This window comes from Natrix helvetica (genome assembly GCF_964273705.1).
Source record: "Natrix helvetica genome assembly, chromosome: 12".
Classification (NCBI taxonomy): domain Eukaryota; kingdom Metazoa; phylum Chordata; class Lepidosauria; order Squamata; family Natricidae; genus Natrix; species Natrix helvetica.
In genome coordinates, this window is record NC_138556.1 from 12,388,041 (window position 1) to 12,400,654 (window position 12,614).

The following is a 12,614-nucleotide window of genomic DNA, read 5'->3' on the forward strand; positions in this document are numbered from 1 at the left end:
CCAAATCTTTTTATTTTTATTTTTCTGCAGAAATAAAAGAGGATGGTCATTAAAGGATAAACGAACACAGCTGCCTCAGGGAGCACGAGGCAATGAGCGCTCATTCGAAGCCCCCCCCCCCCACCTCGCCCACTGTACCTGAGCTGCAGAGGGGGAAAAAAGGATAGCAACAGTGGAGAGAGCTCTCATTGGCTACGGCTAAAGCGGAGGGAGCTCACTGATTGGCTGGCATGCCTGCCGCGAAATATAAGAACTTTGGGCTCTCCAGCGCCGAGCCTAAAGAGCAGCTCGCTTTGCGCGTCTCTCTGCGTTTCTGCGAGGGGCGCGCTTTTGTTGGGGGGAGCCCAGAGAGCGTTAAAGCCCTGGCCAGGATCCCCCAACCAAACAGCGGATGCGCGAGCCTGTTGATTCCAGAGTGTAAGTTGACCCCTGTTTTGGAAGGAAAATTAGCCTTAGTTCATATCCATAGGCTTGTTTTATTTTAATGCCAACGCGCTTTGCAATGCTAGCCAGAGCTGGTTTCCAGAGGGTAAATTGATCTCTGGCTCAAACTAGCCACGGTTCATATCCGTACCAAAAAAGTTAAACGGGGACCGAGAGTGGTGTGTGTTACACTGGAGCTGGGTAACGATTAAAACCGGATTCTGCCTGGCGGGCACCTAGCTCCGTCACACGGGAATTTTTTTTTGGGGTCAATTTTAAAAGTTAATTTTGCTATTAATATTGCATTTTTAAATGTTTTCTGTAGCTCGGAGGCTCTTAGGTCAGAAGGGAGGCATAAAAATATAATGAATTCTTTATGGTTAAGTCTATTGTTAACTAGAGCCCTTTGCCAGAGTGTCTCTGAGCATTTGGGTCTGAGATAAATTAGCCCAGGTGCATTTATTGAGAAAAGGCACCAAAAGGAGGGAATTTGTGTGGTTTGGTCTATTTGTTAACCAAAGCCATTTGCCAGAGATTCTCTGGGCATTTCCATTTGGGGTAAATTTAGCCCAAGTGTATTTAATGAGAAAAAGCCCCCAAAAGAGAAAAAAATTGTGGTTTGGTCTATTTGTTAACCAAAGCCATTTGCAATAGATTCTCTGGGCATTTCCATCTGAGGTAAATTTAGCCCAGATGTATTTAATGAGAAAAAGCACAAAAAAGAGAATTTTTTTTTTGGTTTGGTTTATTTGTTAACCAAAGCCATTTGCAATAGATTTTCTGGGCATTTCCATTTGAGGTAAATTTAGCCCAGGTGCATTTAATGAGAAAAAGCACAAAAAAGAGAAAAAAAATTGTGGTTTGGTTTATTTGTTAACCAAAGCCATTTGCAATAGATTCTCTGGGCATTTCCATTTGAGGTAAATTTAGCCCAGGTGCATTTAATGAGAAAAAGCACAAAAAAGAGAAAAAAAATTGTGGTTTGGTTTATTTGTTAACCAAAGCCATTTGCAATAGATTCTCTGGGCATTTCCATTTGAGGTAAATTTAGCCCAGGTGCATTTAATGAGAAAAAGCACAAAAAAGAGAAAAAAAATTGTGGTTTGGTCTATTTGTTAACCAAAGCCATTTGCAATAGATTCTCTGGGCATTTCCATTTGAGGTAAATTTAGCCCAGGTGTATTTAATGAGAAAAAGCTCCAAAAAGAGAAAAAAATTGTGGTTTGGTTTATTTGTTAACCAAAGCCATTTGCAATAGATTCTCTGGGCATTTCCACTTGAGGTAAATTTAGCCCAGGTGCATTTAATGAGAAAAAGCCCCCAAAAGAGAAAAAAAATTGTGGTTTGGTTTATTTGTTAACCAAAGCCATTTGCGAGAGATTCTCTGGCCATTTTCATCTGAGGTAAATTTAGTCCAGCTTTATTTAATGAGAAAAGGTACACAAAAAAGAGGCAAATTTGTGTGGTTTGGTTTAATGTTAACCAAGCCATTTGCCATAGATTCTCTGGGCATTTCCATCTGAGGTAAACTAGCCCAGGTATAGTTAATGAGAAAAGGCACACAAAAGGCAAATTTATGTGGTTTGGTCTATTGTTAACCATTTGCCACAGTCTGTGGGCATTAGGATACGGGGTCTTATTTTATTTGAAAAATCCCTCCCCCTCCCCTTGGTGAGTTAACGTGGTTTGATACATTGTTTCAGAGCTTATCTTCATATAATCAGTTGGCATTTGGCTTTGTGGTGTACTTAATTGGTTGCATTTTAATTTTCTGATTTTTTAAAAAAATATTAACTATAGTTTCCTGTAAGTATTAATGTTTTTGAGCTCTAGTTTTTATCCCTATTGGTAAAAGTAATAGAATAACTAGGTGGTGTCATTTTAATGGAATGTTCCTTATTTTGTTTATTTTTATGGTTTTGTAGCCAGAGAATGAGTCAATATTTTGAGTTGATTTTACATGTGACCCATGTTTGTAGAAGTAATAATTTCTGTCAATGTAGTGTTAGCTACATTGTAGTTAATGTAGTGTTAGCTACATTAAAAAATTAGAGAATTTTTGTTTTGCAGTGTAGCATAGTCCTATACTGTATATGGCCCATGTCCTTCTGAGGTTCTCTCTTCTAATCTGGTTCTCTCTTCCAGTCCAAAGTGGGGGGGGGGGAATGGATTTCTGGACAAATTTTGGTAAAGACCTGTTAATTACATATTAAACTTGTTTTAAATGTTCCAATAACATTTTTTGTTTTTTAGGTATAAAATAAGTTATAGAAAGTTCATAGTAACATTGCTACATAATGTTTTTCCTAATGTTTTTATTTTTAATTTCACAGGAATCATAGGCTACGGAATCCTGTTGACCACATCAGACAACAAGTATCATCCATAGTAAGACCCATGGGTTTATTACTTTTTTTTCCTTGAAGGTTTTCCTATCATTTGTTGATAAAATCTGTAGGTTTTATGATGCATAACAGACAAATGTATTTGAATACACGTTTGCAAATATGTTAAACACAGTACCGCAGGGTTTACCGTTGGCTAAGCTTGTGAAGTTTCATTTGCGCATGCGCGGGAGTAATTTTGCGCGTGCGAAACCGCCGCCTCTGTGCCGCCGACACTGTGCCGCCTATGCGCCTGCGCCTGTGCCGCCGCTTGTCTATGGAGTCTAAAAATTTGGGGACTGCTGCAGTGCCATACCTGTTCATACAAGGTATACAGCTTTGATGTGAGACTCATACTGGAAAGGAGATTCCATTGCTCAGCTGGTTCTCTCTTCCAGTCACTGAGAAATCACTGACTGCGCCTCCCGCTGGGGGACATGAGGTGTTTCATCTTAGTGCCCCTTTCAGTCCCTGACCTTCCACCAGTGGGACTCATACTGGAAAGGAGATTCCATGGCTGAGCTGGTTCTCTCTTCCAGTCCCTGAGAAATCACTGGTTGGGACTCAAACTGGAGGGGACATGAGGTGTTTCTCCTTACTGGCCCTTTCAGTATCAAAGAGAATTATTGTTTACTTGATCGTTGCTCTGTAATAATATTGATGCTAAAAATGCTTTTTGACTAGTTGAATGCATGTTTTAATTGCACTATAAATGTTCATGTCTGTATGTTTATTGATGGCCAAATTGATGGCTTTAGCTGTGGCTGCCATTCTCTGAAACCACGAACCAGTTTGATTGGCTTGCTCTTTAGAAGAACCAGCACACCAATGATGATGTTCTGGGCAAGTATTTTGTGCCAACTTCAGAGTCCTTCATGGCCTCACCCATTTATCGCCACGGCTCCTAACTGCACCAAGAGCTAAACTGGTTCTGGGGGCTTGGCCTTAAGGTGCCATTGCCCCCACTTGCAATCTATAGAAATATATTGGTGTGCATTTTAATTACTTTAGCTGTGGCTGCCATTCTCTGAAACCACGAACCAGTTTGATTGGCTTGGCTCTTTAGAAGAACCAGCACACCAATGATGGTAATGGTCTGGGCAAGTACTTTGTGCCAGGCTGAGAGTCCTTCATGGCCTCACCCATTTCTCGCCACAGCTCCTAATTGCACCAAGAGCTAAACTGGTTCTGGGGGCTTGGCCTTAAGGTGCCATTGCCCCCACTTGCAATCTATAGAAGTATATTGGTGTGCATTTTAATTACTTTAGCTGTGGCTGCCATTCTCTGAAACCACGAACCAGTTTGATTGGCTTGGCTCTTTAGAAGAACCAGCACACCAATGATGGTAATGGTCTGGGCAAGTACTTTGTGCCAGGCTGAGAGTCCTTCATGGCCTCACCCATTTCTCGCCACAGCTCCTAATTGCACCAAGAGCTAAACTGGTTCTGGGGGCTTGGCCTTAAGGTGCCATTGCCCCCACTTGCAATCTATAGAAATATATTGGTGTGCATTTTAATTACTTTAGCTGTGGCTGCCATTCTCTGAAACCACGAACCAGTTTGATTGGCTTGGCTCTTTAGAAGAACCAGCACACCAATGATGGTAATGGTCTGGGCAAGTACTTTGTGCCAGGCTGAGAGTCCTTCATGGCCTCACCCATTTCTCGCCACAGCTCCTAATTGCACCAAGAGCTAAACTGGTTCTGGGGGCTTGGCCTTAAGGTGCCATTGCCCCCACTTGCAATCTATAGAAGTATATTGGTGTGCATTTTAATTACTTTAGCTGTGGCTGCCATTCTCTGAAACCACGAACCAGTTTGATTGGCTTGGCTCTTTAGAAGAACCAGCACACCAATGATGGTAATGGTCTGGGCAAGTACTTTGTGCCAGGCTGAGAGTCCTTCATGGCCTCACCCATTTCTCGCCACAGCTCCTAATTGCACCAAGAGCTAAACTGGTTCTGGGGGCTTGGCCTTAAGGTGCCAGGCCCCCAACTTGCAATCTATAGAAGTATATTGGTGTGCATTTTAATTACTTTAGCTGTGGCTGCCATTCTCTGAAACCACGAACCAGTTTGATTGGCTTGCTCTTTAGAAGAACCAGCACACCAATGATGGTAATGGTCTGGGCAAGTACTTTGTGCCAGGCTGAGAGTCCTTCATGGCCTCACCCATTTCTCGCCACAGCTCCTAATTGCACCAAGAGCTAAACTGGTTCTGGGGGCTTGGCCTTAAGGTGCCATTGCCCCCACTTGCAATCTATAGAAGTATATTGGTGTGCATTTTAATTACTTTAGCTGTGGCTGCCATTCTCTGAAACCACGAACCAGTTTGATTGGCTTGGCTCTTTAGAAGAACCAGCACACCAATGATGGTAATGGTCTGGGCAAGTACTTTGTGCCAGGCTGAGAGTCCTTCATGGCCTCACCCATTTCTCGCCACAGCTCCTAATTGCACCAAGAGCTAAACTGGTTCTGGGGGCTTGGCCTTAAGGTGCCAGGCCCCCAACTTGCAATCTATAGAAGTATATTGGTGTGCATTTTAATTACTTTAGCTGTGGCTGCCATTCTCTGAAACCACGAACCAGTTTGATTGGCTTGCTCTTTAGAAGAACCAGCACACCAATGATGATGTTCTGGGCAAGTATTTTGTGCCAACTTCAGAGTCCTTCATGGCCTCACCCATTTATCGCCACGGCTCCTAACTGCACCAAGAGCTAAACTGGTTCTGGGGGCTTGGCCTTAAGGTGCCAGGCCCACAACTTGCAATCTATAGAAGTATATTGGTGTGCATTTTAATTACTTTAGCTGTGGCTGCCATTCTCTGAAACCATGAACCAGTTTGATTGGCTTGGCTCTTTAGAAGAACCAGCACACCAATGATGGTAATGGTCTGGGCAAGTACTTTGTGCCAGGCTGAGAGTCCTTCATGGCCTCACCCATTTCTCGCCACAGCTCCTAATTTCACCAAGAGCCAAACTGGTTCTGGGGGCTTGGCCTTAAGGTGCCATTGCCCCCACTTGCAATCTATAGTATATTGGTGTGCATTTTAATTACTTTAGCTGTGGCTGCCATTCTCTGAAACCAGGAACCAGTTTGATTGGCTTGCTCTTTAGAAGAACCAGCACACCAATGATGGTAATGGTCTGGGCAAGTACTTTGTGCCAGGCTGAGAGTCCTTCATGGCCTCACCCATTTCTCGCCACAGCTCCTAATTGCACCAAGAGCTAAACTGGTTCTGGGGGCTTGGCCTTAAGGTGCCAGGCCCCCAACTTGCAATCTATAGAAGTATATTGGTGTGCATTTTAATTACTTTAGCTGTGGCTGCCATTCTCTGAAACCACGAACCAGTTTGATTGGCTTGCTCTTTAGAAGAACCAGCACACCAATGATGATGTTCTGGGCAAGTATTTTGTGCCAACTTCAGAGTCCTTCATGGCCTCACCCATTTCTCGCCACAGCTCCTAATTGCACCAAGAGCTAAACTGGTTCTGGGGGCTTGGCCTTAAGGTGCCAGGCCCCCAACTTGCAATCTATAGAAGTATATTGGTGTGCATTTTAATTACTTTAGCTGTGGCTGCCATTCTCTGAAACCACGAACCAGTTTGATTGGCTTGGCTCTTTAGAAGAACCAGCACACCAATGATGGTAATGGTCTGGGCAAGTACTTTGTGCCAGGCTGAGAGTCCTTCATGGCCTCACCCATTTCTCGCCACAGCTCCTAATTGCACCAAGAGCTAAACTGGTTCTGGGGGCTTGGCTTTAAGGTGCCATTGCCCCCACTTGCAATCTATAGAAATATATTGGTGTGCATTTTAATTACTTTAGCTGTGGCTGCCATTCTCTGAAACCATGAACCAGTTTGATTGGCTTGCTCTTTAGAAGAACCAGCACACCAATGATGATGTTCTGGGCAAGTATTTTGTGCCAACTTCAGAGTCCTTCATGGCCTCACCCATTTCTCGCCACAGCTACTAATTTCACCAAGAGCTAAACTGGTTCTGGGGGCTTGGCCTTAAGGTGCCAGGCCCCCAACTTGCAATCTATAGAAGTATATTGGTGTGCATTTTAATTACTTTAGCTGTGGCTGCCATTCTCTGAAACCACGAACCAGTTTGATTGGCTTGGCTCTTTAGAAGAACCAGCACACCAATGATGGTAATGGTCTGGGCAAGTACTTTGTGCCAGGCTGAGAGTCCTTCATGGCCTCACCCATTTCTCGCCACAGCTCCTAATTTCACCAAGAGCTAAACTGGTTCTGGGGGCTTGGCCTTAAGGTGCCAGGCCCCCAATTTGCAATCTATAGAAGTATATTGGTGTGCATTTTAATTACTTTAGCTGTGGCTGCCATTCTCTGAAACCACGAACCAGTTTGATTGGCTTGGCTCTTTAGAAGAACCAGCACACCAATGATGGTAATGGTCTGGGCAAGTATTTTGTGCCAGGCTGAGAGTCCTTCATGGCCTCACCCATTTCTCGCCACAGCTCCTAATTGCACCAAGAGCTAAACTGGTTCTGGGGGCTTGGCCTTAAGGTGCCATTGCCCCCACTTGCAATCTATAGTATATTGGTGTGCATTTTAATTACTTTAGCTGTGGCTGCCATTCTCTGAAACCAGGAACCAGTTTGATTGGCTTGCTCTTTAGAAGAACCAGCACACCAATGATGGTAATGGTCTGGGCAAGTACTTTGTGCCAGGCTGAGAGTCCTTCATGGCCTCACCCATTTCTCACCACAGCTCCTAATTGCACCAAGAGCTAAACTGGTTCTGGGGGCTTGGCTTTAAGGTGCCATTGCCCCCACTTGCAATCTATAGAAGTATATTGGTGTGCATTTTAATTACTTTAGCTGTGGCTGCCATTCTCTGAAACCATGAACCAGTTTGATTGGCTTGCTCTTTAGAAGAACCAGCACACCAATGATGATGTTCTGGGCAAGTATTTTGTGCCAACTTCAGAGTCCTTCATGGCCTCACCCATTTCTCGCCACAGCTCCTAATTTCACCAAGAGCTAAACTGGTTCTGGGGGCTTGGCCTTAAGGTGCCAGGCCCCCAACTTGCAATCTATAGAAGTATATTGGTTTGCATTTTAATTACTTTAGCTGTGGCTGCCATTCTCTGAAACCACGAACCAGTTTGATTGGTTTGGCTCTTTAGAAGAACCAGCACACCAATGATGGTAATGGTCTGGGCAAGTACTTTGTGCCAGGCTGAGAGTCCTTCATGGCCTCACCCATTTCTCGCCACAGCTCCTAATTGCACCAAGAGCTAAACTGGTTCTGGGGCTTGGCCTTAAGGTGCCAGGCCCCCAACTTGCAATCTATAGAAGTATATTGGTGTGCATTTTAATTACTTTAGCTGTGGCTTCCATTCTCTGAAACCACGAACCAGTTTGATTGGCTTGGCTCTTTAGAAGAAGCAGCACACCAATGATGGTAATGGTCTGGGCAAGTATTTTGTGCCAACTTCAGAGTCCTTCATGGCCTCACCCATTTCTCGCCACAGCTCCTAACTGCACCAAGAGCTAAACTGGTTCTGGGGGCTTGGCCTTAAGGTGCCAGGCCCCCAACTTGCAATCTATAGAAGTATATTGGTTTGCATTTTAATTACTTTAGCTGTGGCTGCCATTCTCTGAAACCACGAACCAGTTTGATTGGTTTGGCTCTTTAGAAGAACCAGCACACCAATGATGGTAATGGTCTGGGCAAGTATTTTGTGCCAACTTCAGAGTCCTTCATGGCCTCACCTATTTATCGCCACAGCTCCTAACTGCACCAAGAGCTAAACTGGTTCTTGGGGCTTGGCCTTAAGGTGCCAGGCCCCCAACTTGCAATCTATAGAAGTATATTGGTGTGCATTTTAATTACTTTAGCTGTGGCTGCCATTCTCTGAAACCATGAACCAGTTTGATTGGCTTGGCTCTTTAGAAGAACCAGCACACCAATGATGGTAATGGTCTGGGCAAGTACTTTGTGCCAGGCTGAGAGTCCTTCATGGCCTCACCCATTTCTCGCCACAGCTCCTAATTTCACCAAGAGCCAAACTGGTTCTGGGGGCTTGGCCTTAAGGTGCCATTGCCCCCACTTGCAATCTATAGTATATTGGTGTGCATTTTAATTACTTTAGCTGTGGCTGCCATTCTCTGAAACCAGGAACCAGTTTGATTGGCTTGCTCTTTAGAAGAACCAGCACACCAATGATGGTAATGGTCTGGGCAAGTACTTTGTGCCAGGCTGAGAGTCCTTCATGGCCTCACCCATTTCTCACCACAGCTCCTAATTGCACCAAGAGCTAAACTGGTTCTGGGGGCTTGGCCTTAAGGTGCCAGGCCCCCAACTTGCAATCTATAGAAGTATATTGGTGTGCATTTTAATTACTTTAGCTGTGGCTGCCATTCTCTGAAACCACGAACCAGTTTGATTGGCTTGGCTCTTTAGAAGAACCAGCACACCAATGATGGTAATGGTCTGGGCAAGTACTTTGTGCCAGGCTGAGAGTCCTTCATGGCCTCACCCATTTCTCGCCACAGCTCCTAATTGCACCAAGAGCTAAACTGGTTCTGGGGGCTTGGCTTTAAGGTGCCATTGCCCCCACTTGCAATCTATAGAAATATATTGGTGTGCATTTTAATTACTTTAGCTGTGGCTGCCATTCTCTGAAACCATGAACCAGTTTGATTGGCTTGCTCTTTAGAAGAACCAGCACACCAATGATGATGTTCTGGACAAGTATTTTGTGCCAACTTCAGAGTCCTTCATGGCCTCACCCATTTCTCGCCACAGCTACTAATTTCACCAAGAGCTAAACTGGTTCTGGGGGCTTGGCCTTAAGGTGCCAGGCCCCCAACTTGCAATCTATAGAAGTATATTGGTGTGCATTTTAATTACTTTAGCTGTGGCTGCCATTCTCTGAAACCACGAACCAGTTTGATTGGCTTGGCTCTTTAGAAGAACCAGCACACCAATGATGGTAATGGTCTGGGCAAGTACTTTGTGCCAGGCTGAGAGTCCTTCATGGCCTCACCCATTTCTCGCCACAGCTCCTAATTTCACCAAGAGCTAAACTGGTTCTGGGGGCTTGGCCTTAAGGTGCCAGTCCCCCAATTTGCAATCTATAGAAGTATATTGGTGTGCATTTTAATTACTTTAGCTGTGGCTGCCATTCTCTGAAACCACGAACCAGTTTGATTGGCTTGGCTCTTTAGAAGAACCAGCACACCAATGATGGTAATGGTCTGGGCAAGTATTTTGTGCCAGGCTGAGAGTCCTTCATGGCCTCACCCATTTCTCGCCACAGCTCCTAATTGCACCAAGAGCTAAACTGGTTCTGGGGGCTTGGCCTTAAGGTGCCATTGCCCCCACTTGCAATCTATAGTATATTGGTGTGCATTTTAATTACTTTAGCTGTGGCTGCCATTCTCTGAAACCAGGAACCAGTTTGATTGGCTTGCTCTTTAGAAGAACCAGCACACCAATGATGGTAATGGTCTGGGCAAGTACTTTGTGCCACGCTGAGAGTCCTTCATGGCCTCACCCATTTCTCACCACAGCTCCTAATTGCACCAAGAGCTAAACTGGTTCTGGGGGCTTGGCTTTAAGGTGCCATTGCCCCCACTTGCAATCTATAGAAGTATATTGGTGTGCATTTTAATTACTTTAGCTGTGGCTGCCATTCTCTGAAACCATGAACCAGTTTGATTGGCTTGCTCTTTAGAAGAACCAGCACACCAATGATGATGTTCTGGGCAAGTATTTTGTGCCAACTTCAGAGTCCTTCATGGCCTCACCCATTTCTCGCCACAGCTCCTAATTTCACCAAGAGCTAAACTGGTTCTGGGGGCTTGGCCTTAAGGTGCCAGGCCCCCAACTTGCAATCTATAGAAGTATATTGGTTTGCATTTTAATTACTTTAGCTGTGGCTGCCATTCTCTGAAACCACGAACCAGTTTGATTGGTTTGGCTCTTTAGAAGAACCAGCACACCAATGATGGTAATGGTCTGGGCAAGTACTTTGTGCCAGGCTGAGAGTCCTTCATGGCCTCACCCATTTCTCGCCACAGCTCCTAATTGCACCAAGAGCTAAACTGGTTCTGGGGCTTGGCCTTAAGGTGCCAGGCCCCCAACTTGCAATCTATAGAAGTATATTGGTGTGCATTTTAATTACTTTAGCTGTGGCTTCCATTCTCTGAAACCACGAACCAGTTTGATTGGCTTGGCTCTTTAGAAGAACCAGCACACCAATGATGGTAATGGTCTGGGCAAGTATTTTGTGCCAACTTCAGAGTCCTTCATGGCCTCACCCATTTCTCGCCACAGCTCCTAACTGCACCAAGAGCTAAACTGGTTCTGGGGGCTTGGCCTTAAGGTGCCAGGCCCCCAACTTGCAATCTATAGAAGTATATTGGTTTGCATTTTAATTACTTTAGCTGTGGCTGCCATTCTCTGAAACCACGAACCAGTTTGATTGGTTTGGCTCTTTAGAAGAACCAGCACACCAATGATGGTAATGGTCTGGGCAAGTATTTTGTGCCAACTTCAGAGTCCTTCATGGCCTCACCTATTTATCGCCACAGCTCCTAACTGCACCAAGAGCTAAACTGGTTCTTGGGGCTTGGCTTTAAGGTGCCAGGCCCCCAACTTGCAATCTATAGAAGTATATTGGTGTGCATTTTAATTACTTTAGCTGTGGCTGCCATTCTCTGAAACCACGAACCAGTTTGATTGGCTTGGCTCTTTAGAAGAACCAGCACACCAATGATGGTAATGGTCTGGGCAAGTACTTTGTGCCAGGCTGAGAGTCCTTCATGGCCTCACCCATTTCTCGCCACAGCTCCTAATTGCACCAAGAGCTAAACTGGTTCTGGGGGCTTGGCTTTAAGGTGCCATTGCCCCCACTTGCAATCTATAGAAGTATATTGGTGTGCATTTTAATTACTTTAGCTGTGGCTGCCATTCTCTGAAACCACGAACCAGTTTGATTGGCTTGCTCTTTAGAAGAACCAGCACACCAATGATGATGTTCTGGGCAAGTATTTTGTGCCAACTTCAGAGTCCTTCATGGCCTCACCCATTTATCGCCACGGCTCCTAACTGCACCAAGAGCTAAACTGGTTCTGGGGCTTGGCCTTAGCGTGTCAGGCCCCCAACTTGCAATCTATAGAAGTATATTGGTGTGCATTTTAATTACTTTAGTTGTGGCTGCCATTCTCTGAACCCAGGAACCAGTTTGATTGGCTTGGCTCTTTAGAAGAGCCAGCACACCAATGATGGTAATGGTCTGGGCAAGTACTTTGTGCCAGGCTGAGAGTCCTTCATGGCCTCACCCATTTATCGCCACGGCTCCTAACTGCACCAAGAGCTAAACTGGTTCTGGGGGCTTGGCCTTAAGGTTCCATTGCCCCCACTTGCAATCTATAGAAATATATTGGTGTGCATTTTAATTACTTTAGCTGTGGCTGCCATTCTCTGAAACCACGAACCAGTTTGATTGGCTTGCTCTTTAGAAGAACCAGCACACCAATGATGATGTTCTGGGCAAGTATTTTGTGCCAACTTCAGAGTCCTTCATGGCCTCACCCATTTATCGCCACGGCTCCTAACTGCACCAAGAGCTAAACTGGTTCTGGGGGCTTGGCCTTAAGGTGCCATTGCCCCCACTTGCAATCTATAGAAATATATTGGTGTGCATTTTAATTACTTTAGCTGTGGCTGCCATTCTCTGAAACCACGAACCAGTTTGATTGGCTTGGCTCTTTAGAAGAACCAGCACACCAATGATGATGTTCTGGGCAAGTATTTTGTGCCAACTTCAG